The 26,037-nt window shown below is 41.0% G+C and overlaps 1 protein-coding gene and 2 long non-coding RNA genes across 6 annotated transcripts in view; 1 reads left to right on the top strand and 2 right to left on the bottom strand.

Annotated features, from left to right (window-relative positions):
* LOC309701482 (uncharacterized protein) overlaps nucleotides 1-26,037 on the bottom strand; it is a 2,150,955-nt gene that overhangs the window by 44,386 nt on the left and 2,080,532 nt on the right. The gene's annotated exons all lie outside the window — the stretch shown is intronic.
* Nucleotides 1,571-10,722, bottom strand: LOC309701610. Its single transcript, XR_014275170.1, has 3 exons — nucleotides 10,337-10,722; nucleotides 9,129-9,201; nucleotides 1,571-1,624 (listed from the first exon to the last, which is right to left on the bottom strand). It is a non-coding gene; the product is annotated as an uncharacterized lncRNA (long non-coding RNA).
* Nucleotides 14,271-19,817, top strand: LOC309701548. 4 transcript variants are annotated; one of them, XR_014275069.1, is made up of 7 exons: nucleotides 14,271-14,288; nucleotides 14,564-16,891; nucleotides 16,997-17,213; nucleotides 18,381-18,506; nucleotides 18,761-18,868; nucleotides 18,974-19,095; nucleotides 19,238-19,817. It is a non-coding gene; the product is annotated as an uncharacterized lncRNA (long non-coding RNA). The 4 variants fall into 4 exon arrangements; XR_014275070.1 differs by lacking the exon at nucleotides 14,271-14,288 and adding an exon at nucleotides 14,382-14,433 and having other exon boundaries at nucleotides 19,238-19,782; XR_014275071.1 differs by lacking the exon at nucleotides 14,271-14,288 and having other exon boundaries at nucleotides 16,558-16,640; nucleotides 16,767-16,891; nucleotides 19,238-19,780.

Here is a 26,037-nt window from a genome sequence, read left to right as displayed (position 1 = left end):
AGGCCTGCAGAGCGAGAGCGAAGTGCTCTAACAGGGTCATATGGTACTACAAGGTCATTAAGATAAGATGGGGCCTGATTATTTAAGACCTTGTATGTGAGGAGCAGGATTTTGAATTCTGGATTTAACAGGAAGCCAATGAAGGGAAGCCGATACAGGAGAAATATGCTCTCTCTTTCTAGTCCCTGTCAGGACTCTTGCTGCAGCATTTTGGATTAGCTGAAGGCTTTTCAGGGAGTTTTTTGGACTTCCTGATAATAATGAATTACAGTCGTCCAGCGTGGAAGTAATAAATGCATGAACTAGTTTTTCAGAGTCTCTCTGAGACAGGATATTTCTAACTTTAGTTGCACAAATGGAAGAAAGCAGTCTTACATGTTTGTTTAATATGTGCGTTGAAGGACATGTCCTGGTCAAAAATGACTCCAAGGTTCCTCACAGCGTTACTGGAGGCCAAGGTAATGCCATCCAGAGTAAGAATCTGCTTAGATACCATATTTCTAAGATTTTCAGGGCCGAGTACAATAACCTCAGTTTGATCTGTATTAAGAAACAGAAAGTTAGCGGCCATCCAGGTCTTTATGTCTTTAAGACGTTCCTGCAGTTTAATTGGTGTGTTATCTGGCTTCATGGACAGATGGAGCTGGGTGTCATCTGCATAGCAGTGTAAATGTATGCTATGTCTTCTAATGATACTGCCTAAGGGAAGCTTGGTAACGGGAGCGTTGCCAGCAGAAGGCTGAAGTGGAATCTCCAAGAAAGCTGCAGAAGAAAAAACATGAGCTGAAATGGTGGGTTTTAGTCATATAAGGAGAACTGTGGCTTTCCTCCAACTTTTGACCAATCACCTTAGTGTCCTGTTTATAAACCATAATAAAAAGCATTTACTGTCTGGGCATTTTTTTGTTTGGGTCTCCAAACAGCAGAAAGAAATGGTAGCCATTTTTTTAAACTTTACCTTCAACTGGTAAATAGATTTAAGAAATAGCACTTTGATCATATTTGTGACGTGTCCCAAACTGTTGTTGTCGCCTCATTTATGTTGATAAAACAGCTCTAAAACCAATCTGACAATATAAATCTGTAAAATGGGCAGAAAACCTGCTGCTGGTCCCATTTTAATCAAACCAACCCAAAGAGCAGATATTCATGTGTGTACACAGGAGGTTATTTGTGCAGATGCATAAAACACAAACTGTAGGCTTTCTGCAGTCTCTCACTCCTGAAAGTGTTGGCAAGTGTTTTGGATTTATTATTTATATAGATTTTAATGGCACCTGTGTAATGTTAACTAATGTTTTTATTGTTTATGTATTTTTTGTTTAGTCATTCCCTGACTTACCTGTGGGTTCTGGGATGGTTTTATTTAAATTCTCCAACAGATCATTCCTGTTTAACCTCCCCAAAAGATTTTTAGTGACTTCAAAAGTGTTGATAGAGTAGGTATCAAACATCAGATCCACTATGTCCGTCCTCTCTGCATCCTCCAGTTCACTCTCTGGGATTGCTGGTAAACCTTCTACAGACCCGTTCTTCAGATGCCACTTAAATTCTTTAAAGTCATCACGTCCCAAATCCTTCAAAGTCCCCAGAAGGATTTCTTTAGGTGTCGTCATCTTTTACCCTGTAAGGACCCGATAAACAAAGACTGTAACAACAGCTGGAGAGGTAATTGTCTGATTTATCAGAATTTAACTTGATTCTAACAGCAGTTCATCACTACCACCAATAAATTTCTAAGGCTCCGAATGCAACAAAATTGCACATGAAGAAGCACATAGAGAAGTATCCAAGTAACACTTTGCTACAATATAAAACAAACTATTATAAATAAAGAAAATATATAAACTAAATATATACACTACCCGTCAAACGTTTTAGAACAGCCCAATTTTTCCAGTGTTTTCGTCACGGTTTGCGAGCCGTGTGTAAATTATCAAAGGACCCTTTATGCAGGCAGCTCAGATGCAAGTGAGTTTATTCATCACATGGTGATACAAACAGAAATGGCGAAGGTGAGCATGGAAACTAAGCAAAAACCTAAAAACTAATAGTACACGAATATGAAGAAGTACACGAAGGGAAGACGAAAACACGGAACACAAGGGGTGGGAGCAAAGCACCACAACACATCACTATCCGGTTGTTCAGTCTGACGTCACTAGCCGTGTCTGGGTCTAAACTCCGCTGCAGGTCCATATATCAAACGATCACTATGGCATTACTGAGAGTTGAAAAACTGTCTAAAGTCTTTCATCTTTAATAAAATGATCAGCGTTCTGCTCTACCAGGTGTAACAATTGAGTTTAACATCCAGGCATCCATGAAAACGGAATTTATGACATTTAACAGAGTTAGAAGTTAGCTCGCTAGCTTCTATCTAAATACAATATAGCATGTCCTGACTGCGGGGTTTTGGAAACAAATTCAAACGTACAGCTCTGCTATCACTTCCAGCATAAATGAAGACAGAAAACTAAACAGCAGTGACGTTTGTAGGGTTACTGAAGTTGGGCTAGCTGGTATATAATGATGTGCTACGTGACCGCTAGCGACACAGCTATGTTAGCATAATATAAACAAGCTAACTTTTTTTCCACTCGATAAAATTTAACGTGAGTGTTCTCGGTGGTCAGGAACAAATGTAATCGCATGGCAGGATGCTGTAAAAGGACCAAACTTCAGCCAGGAGAACAACTGAGATAATCCATCCACAATACGAGGTTAGTCATTCATATACTGCTGCATGGGCTGGGCTGTAGCTACATCCTAAGGTTTTAAAAACTGAGCTTAAATAAATGATTAGCGGTAATAAAAGCCGAGGGAGGTCAACAGTGATCACTGACTGTTTTAGGAGCTTTTTGAGATCAAATAGAAGAAAATACATAACATTAAACATGTTAACAACACAAAAGCCATATTAAACGCAGACTACTTTAGACCCGGAAGTAGGATTCGTCGCGTCATCACTGAACAACCGGATATAGACAGTTACACAGAGGGAGACACAGAAGGCAACAACACAGGGCGGAACAAATGGACAGAGAAGACTAAACACAGAACAGAGCGCACAGAGAAACAAGGGGGGCAGGGAATCAAAACCTAGGAAGCATAGAATAACTCACAAACTAAACTGGCATAACACAAAAATCACAAAGAACTGAAACCACTAGATCAGGAGACCCAGGACCCTGACAGATACGCAGACAAACCAGCAACTAACAGAGGCAAACACAAGGTTTAAATACACAGAGGGATAACGAGGGAATGAGACACAGAAGGAGGACACAGCTGGGAGTGATTGACAAGACGAGACAGAGGAAATGCAAACTAAACACACTGACATGAGACACGGACCTTCACAACAAAGCAGGAAATACATAGACTGAACTTAGCGGTACAACAAAACACAGAACCAAAACGTAAGAATAAACAAAGATACATCATGAAATCAAAGATTAACAATACAAAACAGAAAACACTGAGTCACAGACCCAGGATCGTGACAGTTTTATTGAAAATATCCTTTTTATTTCTCATTGCGCTCTGAAATGAAAGCATAGTACAAATAACCAGTTGGAGTTAAAAATAAATCATGAAACACATTTATAGACCAAAGTTTATTCTAAACGTTTGACTGAACACACCCGTGGCTTCTGTCTACAATAGAAATCAAATATTCTCCCATATCTGTGGCAGATGTTCCCGTAAACGTGGACCTTGTAATAATAATAATAATAATAACTTTATTTATAAAGCGCTTTCAAACAAAGTGCTGTACAACTAAAGAGATAAATAAAATAAAAGCGATACATAGCAATACAGGTAAAAGACACAATACAAGTTAAAAACAATAAAAATGTAAAAACTAAAAGCCATAGAATTAAGACATGTAGGATCGGGTGAACAAATGTGTCTTCAACTTGGTTTTAAAAACCTCCACAGAGCAGCCTGCCGAATATCTTGTGGGAGGTTGTTCCACAGAAACGGGGCATGAAAAGAAAAAGCTCTCCAATTGTCTTTTTTCTGGCTCTAAGAACTTTTGGAAGACCAGAGTCCTGAGATCGGAGAGCACGAGATGGAACATAAAGGTGTAAAAGGTCGGAGAGGTATGAAGGTGCCAATCCGTTTAAAGCCTTGTAGGTGAGCAGCAGGACCTTAAAATCTGCTCAAACCTGACAAGGTAGCCAGTGAAGACATCTCAGAACAGGGGTAATGTGCTCAAATTTCCCAGTTCTTGTTAAAATGCGAGCAGCTGCATTTTGCACCAACGCCAGAATCTCAGGTTAAACCTCACAAAACTTTAACAACCACCAAACAGCTGAAACAGTAAATGAGAGCAGGAACACGGATTCTGCACAAAGACGTAAACACAAAGCTCGGAGCCGCCGACACATCAGAATCAGTGAGATGTCGCCTTTCTCACCCGATGGCACGGACACGGTCGGGGCTGAAAGCCGACAGCTCGCTGATTCTGATGTTTCGGCGGCTCCGAGCTTTGTGTTTACGTCCTTTTTACGCTGATTCTAAAGCTGTTAGTTTTATCTCTCTCCAAACAATATTGACTGAACCAGCAGCAAAAGAAGATCCAAACTACGCTTCACATAAACATCGTCATGAACTCACTCTGACTTTTGCTGTTTTGCTTCCACCAGGATAAAATCACACGTCATGCACAGCTCGCTCTCTCTCTCTCTCTCTCTCTCTCTCACACACAGTTTCCTGTCTAAAAATCTGTTTTCTGCATTATTCGCTTGCTTGTTACGCACAAGTCTACCGTTGTTTACAGCGCTGTCGGCCGCTGTTTTTTTCCTTTTACTTACTTCCAAAAAGAAAACCTAATTTCTGCCGTTCAACAGGCTTCTGAACAAATTTAAACTTTTTAAAATTATGCAAAATGCAAAACGCTGTGTCTCTAATAAAACCGCTGTAACTTCAGAGGTAATGTTCATATGTCGATTAATGGTTTTCTTTCGTTTTTGATCTACTGTAGAATATTTTTATAAAACCACCTTCATGTTTTTCTGTTTTATCTTCAGCTACTTTGACACAAAGGCCTCTGCTGTGATGCTCACACCTTTGATAAAGTCTTGCGAGTGTCAGCTTCCTTTTTATAGATACAAAAATATGTAAATGTACTGATCTGAATTATAATATTTCTGACTGTCTGAGGCAAAATTTCCCAGATTCAAATCGAATTGAATCGAATCGTGGATCGAATTGATTCAGGACCTTGTGAATCGGAATCAAATCGATTCTAGAATTCAGTGACGATACCCTGCCCTATTTGCGACCATGTCAACATCCAGTCCAGGCTTTTTCAAGATTGGTACTACCACAGCTGATTTAAAACATTCAGGAAAGACTCAATGAAGTATTTAAAAGAAACAGGTTGTAGGGTCCTAATGCTGACCACAGTTCCTTTATAGCCCAGGCTGGTAGAGGATCCAAAGAACAGGTTGTACATCGAGCTGCTTTTACAACCTTACTTAATCCAGAAAGGGAAATAGAGATGGACTGATGCGATATTACGTATCGGTCCATCTCTATTTCTATTAATTTACGTCAGTATCAATACTGATTTTGTATGTATTTTGAAGGATTTGAACCAAAGGCAAAAAATACCATGAGCAAAAAATGGCAGTCATGATTATAAAATAGGGAGGTTTCTTTTTTTTTAACATAGATTAAACTCGTTAAATAAAACAACAAGTTTATGAGCTTTCTTGTTATTCACAAGTTTCAGCGATTTAGCCCAGAGTCTAAAGTCATTCAGCCATCTGTTTATACATGGTTTAGCTTTAAAGTATCTGCATTTGTGAAGAAAAAATTTTCCCATTAACAAAATCGTCCTAATCAACAGGTCAAAATCTGCATTCTCAGCAAGTATTCCAAATTTTATTACTGTCACCGTCAAATGTGGTAACTGAATTCTCCTGGACTGTAGCCAGCTCCACATGTCAGTCCAGAAGGAGTGCACTGATTCACAGTAGAAAAACAAGTGATCCAGACTTTCAATATCATTTTCACAAAATGTGCAGGCGTTCACATCTAAGTTAAATTTCCGTCTTAAGAATTCATTGGTTGGATAAACCTCATTAATGATTTTAAAGTGAACCTCTTTTACTTTAGGGGAAAGAGGAAGTGAAATATACTTTTTTCTTATCGCCTTAACCTCCATGGTCTCAAATTCTTTAAGGATATAATTTCTTTTAACCGGATTAGGGCAAATGTCGTTGATCAAAATATTCCTGATCACTTTGTTTGTAAACCTGCTGTCACCAAATTCAGCTCCAGCTATGCAGAGCTGCCTCAGTCCAGGAGAAATTTTAGAGTGCACAATATCTTCTTTTATCCTTGATCTCAAAGGGACTGGGATGGCTTTCACTAGGGATTTATATCTGTTAGCAGTACATCTTACATCAAATTTCTCACAAAACGTCTCATGTTTTAATAAGACCCCATTATCATCCATAAAATGAGCTACAGCCCAAATCCCTTTAGATCTCCATTCATCCATGTACACAGATTTCCTACACAAACGGATATACCTGTTGTTCCATATAGGGGTATTGTGAGGAGTAAAGTTATGTTTGTAGATTAATTTCCAGTAGAGAAGGACCTGCTGATGGAAAGCTGAGAGTTTAACAGGTAACGAACTGCAATCAAAGTCACAACGTAACAAAAAGTCTATTCCACCCATTTTGCCAAAAATCACACTGGGAATAATGTTCCAAAAGGAATTTTTGTTCCTAATGAAAGATCTTAACCATTTCAGTTTTAGTACACCATTCATAACATCAAAGTCAATGGCATTAGCCCCACCCTCTTCATAATTCTTAATCATATCATTTTTCTTTATATAATGACATTTGTTCCTCCATATGAACCTAAAATTAAGATTATTTATAGATTGAATTCGTTTTGGAGATATGGGCAGAGAAAAGGCTGGATAGATTAGTCTGGACAGACTGTCCATTTTGGTTAGCAAGATTCTCCCAAACAGAGTTATGTCCCTTTGCAGCCACCTGTTTAAAATTGACTTACACTTTTCTATATTGGCACAGATATTCTTATTTTCTGTTGATGTCTTATCCTTGCAAATTACAATGCCCAGATACTTAACCTCTTTTTTTGATCTGTATATTATCTATTGCTTGCAGGGGACACTCATGCAGAGCTAGAATTTCTTATTCATTAATATTCAGCTGTAGGCCAGAAGCTTTGGAGAAGTGGTTGATCGCCTGTAAGGCTAAAGGAATCTGGTCCTCATTTTTTAAAAACAGGGTGGTATCATCTGCGAGCTGACTGATTATTATCTGTTCACCCATCACAGTTAACCCCTCAATGTGACTGTTTTTAATCAAAATAGACAACAGCTCAGCAACCATGATGAACAGAAGTGGTGAGCTGCTACATCCCTGCCTTATCCCTCTATTAACCTCAAACCTTGAACATGTACCATGTTCTAGCAAAACAGAGCTGTTAATGTCATTATATAGCATCTCTATAACATTGATAAATTCCTGTCCAAAACCAAAAGACTGCAGAGTTTTGAATATGAACGTATGTTCAACTGAGTCAAATGCTTTGTAAAAATCCAAGAACAGGATGTATCCTCTCTCTTGTGTCACGATGAGTTGTGTAGCTGTCAGTGGCTGGACCCACGTGCAGGACTCGGAGACAAAACATTAACTTAAACGACAGCTTTATTTGCTGGTGAGTCACCCTTGGCGATACATAAACAACAACTTAAACTAACTAGACTGGAGAGGCTGAAGGTAGACGACAATGAATACACACACAACAAACGTGGAGGACGCAACAACTGGCAGGGAAAAACACAGGGCTTAAATACATACTGAGGTGATTAGGGAATGTGAAACAGGAGGAGAACACAGCTGGGACTCATCAGACATGACAAGACAAGGGGCGGCAAAACTCAACACATTGACATAGTACACAGACTTTCAAAGTAAAACAGGAAACTGAACAGACGTGGATTAAACTAGGGGATACAGTGACAGAACAAGAGACACACTGACAGAGATGACTGTATACTAACAGAAGTAACACAGAACCACGACCTAAGAAGGAGAACACAAGAAATGCCAAGGACCTAGGGAGTTAGGAATACTAGCGACAAAAATCAAACCCAAGAGAATCAAAACACATCATGAAATCAAAGATAACTAATACAAACAGAAAAACACTGAGTCCACAGACTCAGGACCGTGACATCTTGGATTATTTCACTGTACTCAAGGAGGTCCAAAACCAGCCCAATATTGTTATGAATTAGTCTTCCTTTCAAAAAACCTGATTGTGTTTCACTGATAATGTTTGAGATGCCTTTCTTTAGCCTCTCAGCTACAGCTCCAGACAGGATCTTATAGTCAGTGTTTAAGGTGATGGGTCTTAAATTGTCTAAAATTCTTTTATCCTTACCCGATTTAGGGACCAGGGTTATCAGCGCTTGTTTCATGCTCGGCATCAGTTCTTTTTTTCTCTATCGATTCCTTTAATGCATCAAACAATAAAGTTCTTAGGTCCTTCCAGAAGAATTGATAAAAATTAGTAGTGAGTCCATCTGTCCCTGGGGACTTGTTTAATGCCATTTTCATGACCACCAAATCCAGTTCCTCAATTTGGCGGCCGCTACTAAGTTTTAAAATTACTCATACTAATCTTTCTGGGTCACAAAATAAACTTTTAACATATTTTCAGGCGAGAAAGTAGCTGTGTAAACATCAAATATCTGCTCGGTTTATCAAGATACCGCATATTTGCAAAAGTGCTTCGACGTTTTCGGAGACGTCTGCTACCCACCAGCACTATAGCCAGCCAGGAGCTCGAGGGTCACTGAAGCCACCGAGAACGGCACAACTCCCGGCACATCATTTTCAGATCACCGCGGACTTTCGCTACTCAGGTTAAACGTGATATATAAGTCCAGGGCCGTGCAGAGACGTTTAAAGGGGCGGGTGCTCAAAGTTAAAAAGGGGCACATTGAACCAGGCTGAATAACAACAACACACATTCATCAACAATCTAATATGGGATCGCATCATACTATATCACTGTTGTGAGGTGGCGACAAGGCAAAGCAAACGTAGCCGATGTTTTACCTGATGGGTACAATGTTGCTGTTGAGGGGTTGCTGTGGATAGTGCTGAAGGGCAGGGCTGTGTTGATCTGAGACTCTAGACATTAAAAAGTCCACAGGAGAGATGGTAGCTGATTAAACAAGTGTCATGAGATAATAACAAAATGCAAAGATTGGTGACAGCGCTTGGAACCATAAGGCAACGAAAAACTGTGACATAAACTCGGCTCTGCCTGTGAATCACTCTTTGCTTCTCTTCTTCCTTCCATCCCATCATTTCATATATCACTCTCCACTTGCTGTCTATCTGAGAACAAGGCACAACTTGCTATTGCAATAAACTATAATCTAATTATCCACACCTAACAACTCTTGCACTTAATCTATAATAAAATGATGAGAGAAAAATGTTATAGCCCTGCCTTTAGTAGCCTCATACAGCTCCTACTGTTTCCTCCTCATGTCCTTACCAGCCATGTCTGCACAATGTTATATCATGAGTAATAATTTTTTTAAATCCAGCTAAATAAAACACACACATGCACACACAGTGACATTTTAGACCTTCTTCAGAATACTGTATATACTATGGGCATCATGGTGCTGATCCAGAATCCTTACATTATTATTCATTACTAGAGCTACAATAATAAAGCAATGAGGAGGGGGAAGTAATAAATATGAAATAATGTATTTATGATGATTGCATTTGTTTCACTATCCACTCTGTGCAGGGCAAAGCTTATTACATGTATAGAGATACAATCATTTTGCTGCTGTAAAATCCAAATTTTGTCTTATTAAATATATAAATCTAATATAATCTGCTTCTTAATGTATGTTCTTTAAAATACAGCGTGTGTTTTTTAATATATTATAATTATAATAATTATTATGTGGACATGTATATTAGATCGTTTTTTAGTGAAATATAATCCCCTCAGAAAGGCAGGAAATGCTCTGTAACTTACTTTAAAACTAAATATGTTCCCTAAAACGGTGACAGAGCTACAGACCCATGACAGCCTTACACAGTGAGCTAGCAGCTATGACCAGCACTACATGTGCAGTTAATAAAAGGACAGGTAATGTTTGTCACGCTGTTGCACACACAGCACGCTCGTTTGTTTCAGTTCGTCAAATTGCCACAAGACAACTTACCAACGTGTACGTAATAAGCCAATACTCCTGGGTGCTACACACTACAGTGTACGCTGTACAGCTACTTACTGGGTTTGTCGCATCAGTCTGTGTCTCTGAGTTAACTTGTGTTTCTCCTACAGCTCCGGACCGCAAAAGATGCGCGTGCTCTTTGTGAGCTCGTTCCCGGCTCGTAACCAGCGCGTTCTGCCGTCGAGGGCGATCATTGGTTAAATGTGATCATGTGACTGATGCAAGCCAGATCCTTTTATTTAGCAAAACTATGATTAATAGTTAAATATTATTGTTGAGGGGCACAGACAGGACTCCGCACGCACACACACATAAAATAAATAAATAAATAAATAAAAAAAATTTAAAAGTTGCCTCAACAAAAGGGCACTTTGGGCACTCATCAGGAAAGGGGCGGGTGCTCAAGCCCCTCTAGCCCCCCCCCCCCTCTGCACGTCCCTGCTCTTGAGTGAGCAGTGATGATTGAGCAGTCCGTTTTATTTTGCAGATTCAAGCTGCTCTTCAAAATTTTCACCACCAGATGTCACCGGAGAGGACTGTGTTGAAAAGCTTCGAGTAATGAACAGTTTTTCAATACAAGCTTCAGTGCTTCGGAAAGCTTCATTTGGCCCTCACTACTTCCAGCATATCCAACCTTCTGAGGACCCAGCCCACGTACACCGCGAAGGCCGGGTCTTCGGGAGGATGCAGCCGATGAATTTGGACGTTTAGTTTTAAAGACGTCGTGATAAGGGCGGGTCTTACTGTGAACCTGCGCGCTCATTGGCTAATAACTTGAGATTGACAAGTCGTTATCCAATGAGCGCGCGGCTTCTCCCAACATAAAGTAGTTTCCTTTGAAAAACCAAAGTCTGATTATTTTTGCCTCCACTGACGGAGCCTGTTGTTCCCGCCACAGAGACACAGTAATGTCAGAGCGGTGTTAACACTCACCTGCCTCAGCACAGCTCTCACTCTCCTCCTGCTCTCTCAGCTAAACTCACTTCCTCTCTACTTACAGGAAACCAGCGCTCAGAGGAGCCGACCGGCCTCACGTTTCACCCACAGACACGAACAGCGTGGAATTATTTTATGTCATAAGAAGAAACATATTCATGTTAACACTCGCCTGCCTCAGCTCCACCTTCCTCCTCCTGCTGCTCTGAACGGAGGATCAACACTTTCACTTTCACTGCTCCTCCCTAAACACAGAGGATGCTGGGACTTGTAGTTTTTACCTTGTGTGATATGTCTGTGAAGGTTCTCAGTCATCCAGGTCATCGTAGTCAAAGGAGCTTGCAATGAAAAGCGTCTGGACTTCGCATGACAAGGTGGGGCCAGGTTTCACAATGAACTCACCCGAAACTCTGGCTGATTGGGTCCCACACCCAATTTCACACCTTGGCTCAGGTGATTAGAGGATCATCAGGGGGTCCTTTTGTCCCTCTGTGGGGGGATACTCCCACTAGGGTTATATCTGGGACTCTCCACCATTTGACCTTAGAACTGAAGAAGCTTCTCGGATGAGAGGTGAAACGTCTTCAAGCAACTTAAAGAAGTCCAGACGCTTTTCTTTGCAAGCTCCTTTGACTACCTTGTGTGATATTTATGGCTGTGACACTAAATCACAGCATGAAAACTTCCTGCAAACATGTCACAGGCGATAAACGTTTCACATTAAAGGTGAATTTATTTTTCTGTCTCATGTTCAATAAACAGTGAGCTGGGAAAACTGAAGAACAGACTTCAGACGTTCCCTGCAGAGTTTCTGCTGCTCGGTCGTCTGCATGTTGCTGAGACTGAGCTGATGATGAAGCTGTGATGGGTTTATGGCACGTTTGGTTCTGGAGAAGAGTTTTACTGTCGGTGCAGGTGAAATGATCAGAGGTTACAGCCTCTGGTTAAAGTGGAGGCAGCGATCAGGACGGCTGAGCAGCAGAAGTCTCGAGGGTCCTAAAGTGTAAAAGCATCAGTGTTAGTAACACAAAGATCACAGAATGGGATCATCCACACAACACTAACATCTAAATCCACGGCAGGAACTCTTCCAGTGTCCTGAAAAATCTGTGTGCACGATGCTGAGATTAAAATCTGTCTGCTCATCTTAATGCAATATTTACTAAAGTCTGGTAGAAGTTTTACTGATTTCCAGTCCACTTAGCAGACGTGTGGATAGGTGGTGGGTTGTAGAGCAGACTGAAAGCTTTAAGTTCATCCTCTGATTAAAAACTCAGACCCACAGATACAGGAAGTATAACCCTGGTGTAAGAAAGGAAACAGCAACACGGCAGCCATCTTTTTCCTCCCATGATGACCAGTGTCCCAGCAGAAGCTGGGGTTTGTTAGATCCTGTTCGATCCAGAGGAAACAGGCTAAAAGAGTCGATCAGGGGGGATCATGGTTTTATTATGTGCTCGTTATGATTGAAGCTCTGGTTGTGTGTTAGAGACAGAACCTGCAGATTCCTCCACTCTGCCTCCTCCTCTGCAGGAATCAGCCTCTTGGCTGGTTTTATTCACCAACGTGAATAAAATCATCAAACTAATCCAAGTTCATTGTGAAATGCCTGAAAATGGAGGAATAAATCTGTCAGTTACCGTATAAAGTTTGAGTTTGTCAGTGTTTTACACGGAGACGGTCGTCAGATGTTGAATGTTTAGCATGAATGTTCCACATCTGGAGAAACCTTCAAGATTAAAGCCAGTGAAAAGTGAAGAGTTTCTGCAGCAGCCGCACTTCCTGCAAATCTGTTCTTTCAAAATAAAGTGAAGAGTCTAAAATTATATTCACGACAGGTTTAAAGGTGAAGGTGGTCACATGGTTTTAGTGGAATGCCTACGTGAGCGCGTCTGAGTGATTTTGATTCAGATTCGTGCAGCGTGGAGCAGTAAACACTTGTTTTTGTTCATCTGGACTCATGAAGGATTCCAGTTAGCACATTTCCAGCCAATGAAACGTAACTACAGATGAAGACAAACACATTTAAGCTGCCTGACTCTCGAGTGTGCACAGCAAAATCTCCAGTGTTAAATTAACACTGGAGAGTGTCTATATGGGTCCACACCTCTGAGTGTTAAATACAACACTGTTGAGTGTTAAATTAACACTTTTGACAGTGTTATATGTTTAAAAGTAACCTAGTCAGTTTTGAAGATTAACAAGATAAGAGATAAGATAAGATAAGATAGAACTTTATTAATCCCTCGGGTGGGTTCCTCTGGGAAATTCGATTTCCAAAAAAAGCACAGCAACGACCGAAGTTACAGTTACAGAATTGTTATATATATATATATAAATATATATATACACACACACACACACACACACACACACACGCACACACACGCACACACACACACACACACACACACATATATAAATACAGAAACAAATATAAATAAAATATACAAAGGGGATAAATAGAATAAATAGGAATAAAAAATAAAAATACAAGTGAATTGCACATTTCAAGTCTTGAGTCTATTGCACTGTTGACTATTTACAAAAGTATTGCACAAGGTATTGTACAGTGAGGTGAAGAGGCACTACAGCTTAGTTGTTCCCCCCTCCTTTGTCCTCCTGTTTCCCCTCCCTCTCCCCTCCAGAGAGGAGTTAAACAGTCTGATGGCGTGTGGGACAAAGGAGTTTTTAAGTCTGTTAGTTCTTGTCTTGGGGAGAAGCAACCTGTCACTGAACAGACTCTTCTGGTTGTTTATGGCCGTGTGCAGAGGATGCCTGGCATTGTCCATAATGTCCATCAGTTTCTTTAATGTCCTTTTCTCTGCCACTGTCACCAGAGTGTCCAGCTTCATGCCGACCACAGAGCTAGCCCTCCTGATCAATTTCTCCAGCCTGGAGAAATGGCTAACACTGAGCAGTGCTGATTTTCTAACACTGGAAAATAACTCAAAATGTTAGAAATATTCTACACACCCCCCCCTCCCACTGTGAACATGAATTGAATATTCAGAAGACATTTCTTTAAATAGTTCTACAAATCGGAGCTGTTGGTGTGTCCTTGGATTGTGTGGTAATAATATTAGAGCCTGCAATCTTTCTTACTGAATCTCTACTATGAGTCATGTTACCTGAGATTAATTCTATGTTTACCTGTCAGCCTGGACGAATGTGCTGTGTGAAGGAAATTAAATTAAATCAGATCTGAACTGCATACAGTTAAGGAACCTGTTCATATTTGATTGAAATATGAACCAGTGATTTTTTTTGATTGCTGATTCCAAGAGAGTCTTTGTGGAAATCCTGTTTGGCTTTTTGTTATTTTAATTGTCTTTTTCTGTTTTCCAGAACAGTTCTCCACAGTCGCTGTCCACATGGGTCAGTGGGACCAAGAAGCACTCTGCTAATGTGGGACTCTGACCAGCAACATCCAGCAAGACCCAGACAGTGTTTTCTATCTCCCAGCTGGAGTTTTTGTTTGTCTGTGACTAGGGATGGGTATTGAAAACCGGTTCTTGTGGAGAACCGGTTCCCACTGTTTCAATTCCTTGGAACTGTTTGCCATTTTTGCAAACGATTCCCTTATCAATTCCAGTCGCCCCGAATGACGTCACCACATTGCGGAGCATCATTTACCTGGCAGGAAACACGGCGCCTAAGCGGCTCAAACGCTCAAAAGTTTGATTATACTTTACGAGAACGGATGACAACAGGGGAACTTGCAATACTTGCAAAGTGGATATTTCATTTAAGGGAGGAAACACTACGAATATGCAAAAGCATTTGCTCACAAAAGACGCGATGACCTTAAATGAATCTCGTGAATCTCAACCCAGCAGCAGCAGTAACGTTTGCACGTCCTCTCCCGTTAATGCGGCAGGTAAATAATCAACTAACAGTGCATATTATGTTAGCGCGATCTGCCTTATTACAAAACCTGCTATTACTGTGCATTTAGGTGACCATGATGAGAGAGACAGAGTCTGGCTGGCTCAGGTGCTGGCAGTTGTTGCTGCAGTCTACCGGTGTCCTTTCAGGCCAGGATAGACGAAGCAGTGACTAAGTTTGTGGTAAAAGGTTTGCACCCATTTGCACAGCAGATGCCCCTGATTTTCGGTAAGTGAATGTGTTTAATTGTAGGCAGGGTGTAATGGAGGAGGTCACTTTAAGAGGGATGGACTTGACCTCCTGACTATGAATGATGTAGATGATAAGGTGCTGACTCTATGAATCCACAATCTCAACAGGGTTGTCCGATAAGAACAGATGGCGTATCCACAAAATCCACTGCCACTCAGGTATCTGCCGTTCACTCATTTATTAACAAGAATCCGAAGCACACATCCATAATGTGAGTGAGGGGATTTAACAGGCTGTAAAATGCTATATGCCGTGTGGTGAGTGATGGTGTGGTTTCTGTTGGAAAGAACATAAAAGTCTTCCATAATTATGTGAACAGAGTGAATTAAATGTGTAATACAACAATACAAACAATACTGGATAGTGGAACATTCAACCAAAATAAGGGAGTGTCAACAAATGCTAATTTTACTATTTACATAAATCCTAACTAGGCACTTTACATCAGAGCTAACATGAGAAATTAGTGACGGTCCCTTAATGACCGCACGGCAGAGGCTGCTTCGCAGTAAACGGCAGTAACAATCGGTAAACAAAGTATGCGCCAAGGATTAAACAAGGGAGGATAATGGCCGCAGCAAAGAACAAACACGATAAAACACAGAAACTTACAGTCTCATGGACGCACACCGCTAACAGCATTAGAAGGAACGAAAATCCACACGGTGAGTAAACTCTGCTGACTCTTCCCACCTGCAGCTCCGACCGAACTCTCTGCGTCGACGTGTGCGTAGTGATGAGGTAGAATTGTGTCTTCTGATTGGCGAAGAGAATGGGTTGCCTCACCGCTCATTGGCTAAACGGCAGCAGTATGCTGATATCTTACTCCGCAGATGTGGCTCCGTTCATGAGTTCTGCGAACTGGCTGGCCTTTTGTACACAGGGACATTACTGGATATTCTTGTGTAATTGCTACAGATTAATTTATGTTATACTTTGTTATTGCTACAGAAGAATATTTATTTTATTATTTTACATTTACAATTTCTTTTCCTGGGGACCCTGTGACACCCCATTGAAGAGCCGTAGGCTGGATCTCTTAAGATCTCACTGCTGTGTTTGTAAGGCCATGTTACTCCTAAATTTATATCTTGTTCAAAGAGAAGCTATAAAACAAAGTTCTAAGCTAATCGACCTTAGTGTTCTCCTTTTTTAAAAAGAATAGATAAAGAATCGAATCGTTAAACAGAATCGAAAATGGAATCAAATCGTGAAAATCTTATCAATACCCACCCCTATCTGTGACTGGAGAGTCAGATTTTTGTTGAGCTTCACACTTGCAGAGGTAAGTCAGTTTGCAGAGATCCCTCCCACCCTGGCTTTTATGTCCTAGATTTCTTATCTGAAACAGTAATATTTCAGTGACTGCTGCTTATACCACACGTTAATACACGCTACTGATCCCTGATAGGAGAATCATCAATTTTGGCAACAAAGAAGCCTGGTGGATGTTTGTTTACAGTCTGATGATGGGACATCATGCTCTGCATCTTCAAAGTTTGCCTCCTCATTATTATTCATACCCAGTAATGTGAAGTATGCTCATATCTACTATAACTGAACCAACCTGGTGCTCTTCATTTATGGAGGCTGTTGAGTCTGAATGTTGTGTATCTCGTGTTCTCTGGGCTTTGTCCTCAGTCTTTTCGCAGGATCAGAAAACAAAACCAGGAGGCGCGTAAATGTTTCTTCTCCATGATGTTTCTTCAAATGTTTCTTCTGGATGATGATAAGACTGTGACACGGGATGCCACCTTTGGTCTTGTGATGAAGCAAAGGTCAGGAAGAAGTGGGATTAACTGGTACCCACATCTGAGAAGGATGTACAGGGGCACCTGCAGCCAAATCCAAGCTTCAGGTTAGTTGTAGTTGCAGAACGCTATAGACTGAGACAGCTGAGGCATCAAATGTTTGATTAAACGGATGAACAAGAGAAGTTTCTTCCCCATAATTATCACTTCTTTGTCACGGCGGGGTGCGCCGGTGTGTAATGGAAACAGGACCCAAAAGCAGATGAGGACGAGGAGTTGAAGGTTGAACAGAAAAAGTGATCCTTTATTAGATGACGGCAGAAGTAAACCAGGAAACCAAAGTAAACTGACAAGACACTAAGAAACAAAATACTAAACGGTACTGAGACCAAAAACTATAACTATGACTGAGGTGGAAATAAACAGGCTAAGACTATGACTAACGTGGAAATAACAGACAAAAACTAGACCTATGACTGAGGTGAGGTGAGGTAACAGACGACCCGACAATGACATGCAGAAAACAGAGGGCTTAAATACATACATGAGGTGATCAGGGGAAGTGGAGACACATGGGGGAAACAGCTGACTGACATAAACCTAAATGACAGGACCAGGAGGAGGAAAGCTAAATACAATGAACAAAGAACACATGACACTGTCAGAATAAAACGGGAAATACTAAAACTAGACATGACAACACAACTTAACAGACCTAATACGTGAAGAATAATACAAGAACCCAAAACATAGAAAACCAAGGGAACAATAATAAATAACAGCTTAAACTAAAGCTAGATAGGAAATGACACAAAACTAATCACATATCAAAATGAGACAAATACAAAAATGAACTCAGAGCGCTGGGTCAGAGACCCAGCCTGTGACATTCTTAAAATCTGTAGCAACTTCAAGTCTGTCAGCGTGCTGAGCATGCTCAGAATGTGACAATATATTTTTGTTCAATATTTAATTTCTTTCAGTTGCAATTGTTAAATGAAAAAAAAAATATATATATATTCTTATAATTTAGCAAACTAATTTATCAAAAAAAATATACATATATCTGTATTAGTTTTAATAAATTAATTTGACACCTGTATTGAAAATACCATATTGTATTCATACAGAATCAGTTTGGTATCATTGTTTGTCTGATTGTTGAAACTAAGAGCTGCTTTGATCTGTTAAGATCTAAAGTATCCAAAGTTGAGCTCTGATGTTTCTTCACCCCTGTGTGTGTGATATGTGATTCCTACATGCTGGCAGAACAGAGCGGCAGTTTGTGCTCACAGATGGTGACGGTGTGGAGAGACGGTGGTGTTTCCTCAGAAGAACCAGCAGAGTCACTTGCTGACTGATGTTCGTCTGCACTGCACAGAGGAAATCAACTGACCGAGGTTTGTCCAGTGACGTGTTATGAAATGTATATTTTGGTTTTATGCTTACAGTTATGATTTTCTTGACAGAAGCTCTGCAGAGGTTAGACAAAGCAGAGAAAACATGTGCTTTACATTTTACTGTGATTTATTGAGATATTTGTTGCCTGATGTTCAGCAGGAATGGAGAAATAGAATCAAAGGGAGATGTTTTTGCTGTTTTTGTAATGATGTAAGTAAATCTTCAATATTATTTATTTGCTTGGTTATATTAGGAGTGTTTCTGAGTGAGGGCGGAGGAGTCATCATCCAGGTAAAGTGACGTGGATCAGTGGATACACTTGTCTCCCCTTTAAAGGAGACGATCCAAGTCATCCTTAAATGTTAGTGCTTTCAAATACACAAACATTTTTAAAGGACAAAAATGAACATCCAACTTTGACTGTAATACAAAATAAATCTTTGCATGTGTGTTTTCAAACTCTCAGATGGGCAGCATATCAGTCTTGGACTGTGTAACCTGCCGGAGCAGCACTGAATGACCACCACACATGAGCATGTTCCTGCAACATTCAGCATCTGATCCTTCATCTGTGTGCTTCTGCTTTTGGTAAGTAGAGTTACCCAACTCCAGTAACTCTAAACACATGCCATCCATTTCTAACGGCCTGGTTACTTCCTGTCAGTTACTTTAGAAACCATGTGGTCACCTGACCTAACACTGTTTCTTCTTCTTCCCCTTAATGTTCAAGTGTCACATGTCAAACAGCTGGAGAGGAAACTACACCAGTGTACTGGGATGTTTCAGCAACACGTGCCAGATGCTGTTCCTTCATGGTGACATCACCAGAGACAGCCCCACCCACCTCAGGACCTCGCCATTGATCATGATGATTATAATGATGACAGCGAGCGGAACTAAGACTGTAAAAATCCACGACCAGAATGTTTCTTTCTAATTATGAATGAATAGTGAGAGCCTCTTTCTGTGTTTTGTCTGTTTTGGGTTTTTACCTCATTTGTTACTAACAAAGTTCACAAACTCACACAGTTTACATTCTGTATGTTTCCATCTTTACCAGCCACACTCTAACTGCATTTAAGAAAATAATCCTTAGAAATCGTCGTTTTTCTCTTTTGTAATTGATGATAATTCAGTGAATATACTGCGCTGCTTCCTTCTATTGCGTCACACATTGCTTTAAGTTTTTCAGAGTCCAGTTATTTTTTACTGCTGTTTGAATTCTCTGTATGTTTGACCCTGTAGACTGTTTGATGGACTGCTTGTCTTCCTGTTTGTTACCGCTGCCTGTTTTTTAATAAAGATTTGGATTTCTGACTTCAACACAGCCTCTGCGTGTCCTCCCTTTGTGTCCTCTTCCTCTGTGAATGTGTTGCATGTGTCACAGATTCCTTTTATTAACAGCTTTCCCACAGTGAGTTGCATCAGCATTCATTCACAGCACATTTCAGAAGGATTCAGATTAATACAGTGATCTTACAGTCAGAATGATCCTGACAGAGTGCCACTGTAAATGATCTTTCATCAGGTACATTTTAAAGTTCAGTATTTCAAAGCAGGAGTTATGAAGAATCATGCTGGCATTAGGACTAATAATATGTACTTACAAAGTCAAAGTTTTTTAATTATGCTAGAATATTGGAAGACAATCAACTTTTAGTGTTTTCCGCATATTAATTATTCTGAAATAGAGACGGTGACCCTAACTGTACAGAAGCACTAAACAACTGACAATCTAACAGACATCATTGGCCTGAGCTGTCATGCACAGTGAGTCTGATCCTTTGCTGTGAGAGTCTGACAAGCATGTTTCTGGTCAGTTTGGAAGAAATAATATCACAATGTTGATCTTTTTTTCCAATATTCCTTCTCTTTTACAATATAAACTGTGATCAAAGGTACTTATGTTCACAGCATGTAATAATACTGACAGTCCAGGGCATTGAGGTCTGTTGAGCTAGGGTTAGGGTTAGCAATTCAGACATATGTAATCAATATTAAACGTCTCTGACGTGGGCCACTGTGTTGGGAAATCCATACCAGGCTGGAACGAGTCAAGGTAGGTGAGCATCCACGAGAAGACACAGCAGATGCATCCTACTGACAGGACCAGGAGACTCCAGAAACCGAGCATCTTCTCTTCAGTGCCATCCTCGCCTGTCACCCTCTCTGCCCGCAGCTGAGTATGGGGTAGATAAGGGCGCAGAGAAACCCTTATTACTAATTTGTATTATAATTCAATTTTCATGAAATATTCATATTCAGTATCGGTCCTTTTATATTAATAACCACGTATCCACCCAGGCTCATGGTGGGGCAGGGCTCTGTCCTGGGATGCTTGAGTACAAGGTAATGTACACCCTGACCAGGTATCCAGTCTGTCAGAATTGTTTTCAATATTTGGTTCAAAAACATGAGTGACAACAAAAATCCAACTAGGATTCTTGCATATGATGAATGAAGTCTGTCTTTGACTGTATTGTCCAGCTGATCCATCAAACCCCCAGCAGGTGAACCTTATTCATGACATAACACGGCAACAATGTAAAAAATGAAACAGCAACAGTCTAAATGTAAAGTGCATTCTAAACTCCTCTTCAATAAATCATATTCAAAGAGTCATTCAGGACTGTAAAACGTGAACTACAGAACCCAGAGTCTTCATCATTAAATCTCTGGTTGCTTCATTTTTCTATCCTATATCAGATACTTTAAGGTTAGGTTAGGTGAAGTTGCATTCTCATGGTGAGGCAAAGTGCTTTATGTGTGTGTGTGCGTGTCATGAACGGCTATGAAAGGCCTATAATTAAAGAACAAAGCGGGGTTTGAGTTCGAGTTGCGGCAGACTGTCACTACTTGTAAATGGAACGCAGCCTTCCTGTGGCGGACAGCTAATAACAGGAATCGGACGCGGTCCACCCAAGTCCACAGCAACCACCATAGCAACCGCCTAGCATGACCTTAAAAACATATTCTGTCTTCATAACGATCAAAAACATGAAATGATTTGCAAAGTGTGAAAGTGTTACAGCTGCAGAGAGCTATGGCGGTATCTTTGGAAGCTGTTTACATAGCTAATAATATACAATGTAACCATGGAGACAGTCGGTCACGTGAGCTAGCGGTGCATGTTTACTACAGTGAATAAGGTGATTGCGTGCACAGCGTCCACACGCTGCAGAGGGTAAAGACATTACTTCAATATTGTTTTATATTGATGTATATTTGCCTTCTGTTGACCATCACCTCAGGTTCACCATCACAGTTTCAGCAGACAGATGCACACTGTCTAAATATCAACACATTCAAAAACTCATGTCTCAGAAATAAGCACAGCTGTTCATGTTTGTCATTAGAGTTTTATTTGTAAGAAAATTATGAGCTTCATATTGTGCATCAAATAAAAGAACATTTCACAACTCTGAGTCAACAGAAACAGGAAACAGAAATGTCTCTAATGTAGACATGTACAGTGTAGTGTAAGCATTAAAAGATCATAAAGGAAACACTAACATTCATGTGAAACTAACTGTAATAAAAAAATGAACAGGTGCTTTATAGATGTAAAAGAAAGAATCTGAAAACAACACTTTTTTGGTCTAAGTGATCAAAGTAGAAAACAGAACTGATGTTCAAGAACAAACCGTAGCTGCACTAATATTACACATCTCCATTGTTGTGGTGAACAGACATGTTGCTTTTAAAACCACATGCAGTGTGTGACCGTGACTGTTCACTGAGACCATGAACGCCACTTCGCTGAAGCCTTCGCCTTCTTCTTCTTCTTCTTCTAAATTGGAAGCAGAAGGAGCACGAGCTGCTTTGATCTACTGAAAGGAAAAAGCAGAACATCTGAGCTGAAACCATTAAGACAGGAACAATCATTCAATGCAGTGTCTCAGGTGGCTTAGCCTGTTACAACTGTTGATACAAGCTACACACACACACAGCCTTATGGGTACAGTAGTCTCCTGCTACACCTCCTTTTAGCTAAAGACATACTTCATAATGACTCACTCAGCTCACAAGAACAGGAATGCAGAGCATTATCAAACGTTGAAATGATACACATCTCTCACTTGTTCACTTACATTTAAACGAAACACATAATTGTAAACATCTCTAACAGCCTAAGCCAGCTTTGAATAGGGCCTGAATGGATAACTTCAGAGAATTACACATCCAATCTTACACGAGGTCTCACCGCTCGACCAGATCTGGTAACAGTCCCTGTTGGTGTGAGGTGGCTCCTATTTCTCCTTAGAAAACCTGTCTGTCTCTACCACATAAGATCTGGGAGCACTGGCAGGTCCAACTACTGCTCCAGTGGTTCCTTCAGTAGTAATCCACACCTTCTGTCCTGACTCTATGTCTGCGGTTGTAGTGTTTTGCCTGCTCACGCCTCCCCTCCTCATCCTTCTCGCGAAAAGCCTGTAGGTCGGGCCACTTTGGCACCAGCTTCGCAGCAGCTTGTGGCAGAGAGGTACGCAGGTGTCTCCCCATGAGCAACTGTGCCGGTGAGAGCCCATGTTCCAGTGGGGTGGCCCTGCACGCTAGCAGTGCTCTGCTGTAGTCACAGTCCTTTCAAGTCTTTAATGGTACGATCAGCGCGTTCTGCCTCCCCGTTGGCTTGGGGGTACCTGGGGCTGCTCGTTTCATGTGTGAACTGGTACTCTTTAGCAAAGTGCTTGAACTGTTCTGATGAAACTTGCGGCCTGTTGTCCGATACCACAGTCTCGGCAACTGCATGTCTTGCAAAGGCCTCTTTTATAGCATTAATAGTGACCTCTGCTGTTGTGTCTCTCAGTTCACCAAGTACCACGACCAGATTTGGTGTGTGGTAGTAACAGGCAAATGAACTTTTTTTTTTAATGATTTGAATATATATGAATGCTTGTGCATAAATACACAAACAATACACATATGCTTTCATGCTTTCAATTGTGTCATTTACGTGATCTAGGTCAGCGGTCTCCAACCTTTTTTGCACCACCGACCGGTTTATGCCCGACAATATTTTCACGGACCGGCCTTTAAGGTGTCGCGGATAAATACAACAAAATAAAACTAGTACCGGTACCGAAAAAGAAGATTTATTCATAACACACGTGAAAAGACCCAGGAAAACCGAGTTAATGATAAAAACGATAACAAAATAACGCTGAAAAGCAATAAAAACCCTGAAAACCAGACATTTCACACCTGAGCCTCAACTCTCGCGGCCCGGTACCAAACGACTCACGGACCGGTACCAGTCCGAGGCCCGGGGGTTGGGGACCGCTGTTCTAGGTAGCTCTGTTTTGGAAGTTCAGTTCAAGCTAGAAATGTGCTTTGGAGTTTGTACGTGTTTTGTCTCTAGGGGCCACCACATATATTTCTATTTACATTCAGGTGACAGCAATCCATGGATGGTTTCGACATGCAAGAGGATATTTTCCCCGGTGCCCAGCGGGAGAAGACACTGCTTGCGATGTCGATGAGGTCCTGTGGCCAGACCCCAACAGACGGCGGGATCCATGAGCCCACGTATGCACAATTGTCATGATTTTTTGTGTGTACAGTATAGTGTTTTTTCTATTACTGTATTATGTTTGTGTTTTGCTTTATCTGAATTGATGGTGCTGCAGTGGACAATATTGAGTAGGCCTATTTGCTTTTGTTGGTTGTTTGTGTCTCCTGAAAATGTGCCTTCAGAATAAACAATGACAATGAAAGACTGCAGTGTTTTATATGAAGTAGACTAGTGTGTCCCCCTGATCTGATCTGCATGTGATGCAAGTATGTGTCATTTTGTCAACAGAGTTACATCTTGACAGAGGAATGTTAGGTTTTGACAGCAGAGTTTCAGTTTGGCACAGATGTGAATGGTATATTTTGATGTGTCATGTTTACTTGTGTTTAGAGTTTTGGCACAATGAGCGACGTTTTGCAAAATGTGTTCAAGCAACGGGCAAAAACTGTAACATGTTTTTCACCAAAGATTTCAGCAATTATAAAAATTCAACTCAAGCTATTCAGCTATTAGCATTCACACTGCATTTTCTACAGGAAGTACATTTTATATACCAGTTTCAGTTCAAAGTGCATTAAAAATAATAAATAATTATTAAAAATAATACCATCAATATGTTACTGCACTACACTTACTGGACTTGTGGAAGTATTTTGAGAACCATAAGAGATTCTTACAAATGTTTGAAAGAAAAAAAATCTTTAACATAGCTGGAGACTCGTGTAGAAATATGAATGAGTTTATAAAGTTACTGTCATGGTGTGCTGTGACAGGCAGGTAGTAGGACCCAAACACAGGACTCTTACGTGGAATGAAACTTTAATCGGCAGCTTTTATTGCTGGAAACTCAGGTGGACTCAAGAAACTACAAACTAAGAAACAAGAACTAGGAAAACAAATCAGGAACTATGAACAAGAATCAAGTAAAGAACACGGAGGAGAAAAAACACCCAGCCCACTGAAAACTAAAGAAACCCCCAAAAACATGAAGAACAATCATTAAGGAACATATTTACATATTTAGAGTTACTGCAACACCAACACTGGGTCACAGCTTCAGTGTCAGTCGGTGACTTTTGGTCTGCAACAGCAGCAGAACAGACTTCTCAGTCTTTTGAAGAAGCCCTTTTTCTTCTTCTTGCTCTGACGGTCTTCGGACTTCATGCTGGCTTCAGGTTCTGGAAAAGGTTCCTCAAAGGGAACATCAGGAACCGGCCCAATTTCAGAACAAGATCCGTTGATCATATGATCTTCACCTTCAACACAGGATTTGGACTCGCCATAGGGTTCCTCACAGGGAGCGTCGGGCTCTGCAACACTTTCTGACAGAGCTCCTTCGATCGTAAGGTCTCGAGTACTCAGACTGGATGCCCTTTCAGAAAGAAGTTCCTCACAGGGAACGTCGGGCTCTGCAACACTTTCTGACAGAGCTCCTTCGATCGTAAGGTCTCGAGTACTCAGACTGGATGCCCTTTCAGAAAGAAGTTCCTCACAGGGAACGTCGGGCTCTGCAACACTTTCTGACAGAGCTTCTTCGGCTGGTGGAACATTTGCCACTGAAAGGCCGTCAGAGGAGCGCTCACCATTTGTGCTCTTCACATCAGGACTTGAAGGGGGCTCAAAGATTTCACATATCCGGATCCTTGCTACATCAGCAATGGTCTTCAGCAACAGGGGTGCAAAGTTTGCAACTTGGATAGACAGAATTTCTTCAGGAAATTTCTGTCTAATCTCCGTCAGGATGCTGTCGACCAGATCGTCTCGGATAGAGCGGGTGAAGACGGCCTGTGTTTCCATCGCCGTGAGGCTCTTGGAGACACGATCTAAAGTGGCCTTGGTGACACTGGTGGAGAGGATACTTAGACTCTGGGAGGCCATGTTTAGGAGGGGACGAGGAGGAAGCTCCCAGAAGCCCTGGAGAACGCGGGGAACTACCTCGACCACTACCTCCTGCGCGGTGAGCAGTTTGCTGTTAGGCTGTTCCTGCTGCTTCTTTTTCAGGATTTCAACGTAATCCT

Source organism: Aulonocara stuartgranti (genome assembly GCF_965226115.1).
Source record: "Aulonocara stuartgranti genome assembly, chromosome: 23".
NCBI classification, from domain to species: domain Eukaryota; kingdom Metazoa; phylum Chordata; class Actinopteri; order Cichliformes; family Cichlidae; genus Aulonocara; species Aulonocara stuartgranti.
This window is presented reverse-complemented; position numbering and strand designations above follow the sequence as displayed.